Source organism: Gigantopelta aegis, chromosome 12 (assembly GCF_016097555.1).
Source record: "Gigantopelta aegis isolate Gae_Host chromosome 12, Gae_host_genome, whole genome shotgun sequence".
Taxonomy (NCBI): Eukaryota; Metazoa; Mollusca; class Gastropoda; order Neomphalida; family Peltospiridae; genus Gigantopelta; species Gigantopelta aegis.
This window is the reverse complement of record NC_054710.1, coordinates 29,957,537-29,960,036: the sequence shown is the minus strand read 5'-3', so window position 1 is coordinate 29,960,036 and position 2,500 is coordinate 29,957,537. Positions and strand designations below refer to the sequence as shown.

At 30.9% G+C, this 2,500-nt stretch overlaps 1 protein-coding gene across 2 annotated transcripts in view; it reads left to right on the top strand.

Moving 5' to 3' along the window:
- The window catches only part of LOC121386648, a 22,562-nt gene that overhangs the window by 12,895 nt on the left and 7,167 nt on the right, over nt 1-2,500 (top strand). The gene's annotated exons all lie outside the window — the stretch shown is intronic.

Genomic DNA, 2,500 nt, shown 5'->3' with positions numbered 1-2,500 from the left:
CTCGGAATTTGATCGAAGGTGAGGTATGTCTGGGGGTTTTTTCGTTTTGGTTCATTAATACCATTTAAAAGTGTTCTTTAATGTTGTAGAAAGAAACCGAAAAAAAAGAGAAAAAAAAGCAACAAAAAGAAAATACCCCACAGGGTTACAGAGTTTTGGGCGATGTTTGCAAAGCAGACAATAAGATAGAGTTTGTTAAACTATTTCGTGTACAGGTGAAAATTAAACTAGGTTGCTCTTAGTGTTATAACCGGTCGATATAAGAATATCACACGACTACTAGGGCGCCAGGTAATGTGTGGGGCGGGACGTAGCCCAGTTTTAAAGCGCTCGCCTAATGTGCAGTCGGTCTAGGATCGATCCCCGTTGGTGGGTCCATAGTTTATTTCTCGTTCTTGCCAGTGCACCACGAGTGGTATATCAAAGGCCGTGATATGTGCTATCCTGTCTGTGGGATGGTGCATATAAAATATCCCTTACTGCTACCACCGAAAAAGAGTAGCCCATGAAGTGGCGATAGCGGGTTTCCTTTCTCAATATCTCTATGGTCCTTAACCATATGTCTGACGCCGTATAACCGTAAATAAAATGTGTTGAGTGCGTAGTTAAATAAAACATTTCCTTCCTTTAAGTAACGTGTGGTAAACAAACACTTTCTTACATCTGATGACATGTACTTACTTAGTTTTATTATTTTGTTCATTCATAACATATTATTATTAGTAGTAGTAGTAACGTGTCGTAAACACACAATATCTTACATTTGATGGCATGTACTTACTTAGTTTTATTATTTTGTTCATTCATAACATATCATTATTAGTAGTAGTAGTAACGTGTCGTAAACACACAATATCTTACATCTGATGGCATGTACTTACTTAGTTTTATTATTTTGTTCATTCATAACATATCATTATTAGTAGTAGTAGTAACGTGTCGTATACACACATATCTTACATCTGATGACATGTACTTACTTAGTTTTATTATTTAGTTCATTCATAACATATCATTATTATTAGTAGTAGTAGTAACGTGTCGTAAACACACAATATCTTACATCTGATGACATGTACTTACTTAGTTTTATTATTTAGTTCATTCATAACATATCATTATTAGTAGTAGTAGTAACGTGTCGTAAACACACAATATCTTACATCTGATGGCATGTACTTACTTAGTTTTATTATTTTGTTCATTCATAACATATCATTATTAGTAGTAGTAGTAACGTGTCGTAAACACACAATATCTTACATCTGATGACATGTACTTACTTCATTTTATTATTCAGTTCATTCATAACAAATCATTATTAGTAGTAGTAGTAACGTGTCGTAAACACACAATATCTTACATATGATGGCATGTACTTACTTAATATTATTATTTGTTCATTCATAACATATCATTTTAGTAGTAGTAGTAACGTGTCGTAAACACACAATATCTTACATCTGATGGCATGTACTTATTTAGTTTTATTATTTTGTCATTCATACACATATCATTATTAGTAGTAGTAGTAACGTGTCGTAAACACACAATATCTTACATCTGATGGCATGTACTTATTTAGTTTTATTATTTTGTTCATTCATAACATATCATTATTAGTAGTAGTAGTAACGTGTCGTAAACACACAATATCTTACATCTGATGGCATGTACTTACTTAGTTTTATTATTTTGTTCATTCATAACATATCATTATTAGTAGTAGTAGTAACGTGTCGTAAACACACAATATCTTACATCTGATGGCATGTACTTACTTAGTTTTATTATTTTGTTCATTCATAACATATCATTATTATTAGTAGTAGTAACGTGTCGTAAACACACAATATCTTACATCTGATGGCATGTACTTACTTAGTTTTATTATTTGTTCATTCACAACATATCATTTTATGTAGTAGTAGTAACGTGTCGTAAACACACAATATCTTACATCTGATGGCATGTACTTACTTAGTTTTATTATTTTGTTCATTCATAACATATCATTATTATTAGTAGTAGTAGTAACGTGTCGTAAACACACAATATCTTACATCTGATGACATGTACTTACTTAGTTTTATTATTTTGTTCATTCATAACATATCATTATTATTAGTAGTAGTAGTAACGTGTCGTAAACACACAATATCTTACATCTGATGGCATGTACTTACTTAGTTTTATTATTTTGTTCATTCATAACATATCATTATTATTACTAGTAGTAGTAACGTGTCGTAAACACACAATATCTTACATCTGATGACATGTACTTACTTAGTTTTATTATTTTGTTCATTCATAACATATCATTATTATTAGTAGTAGTAGTAACGTGTCGTAAACACACAATATCTTACATCTGATGGCATGTACTTACTTAGTTTTATTATTTTGTTCATTCATAACATATCATTATTAGTAGTAGTAGTAACGTGTCGTAAACACACAATATCTTACATCTGATGACATGTACTTACTTAGTTTT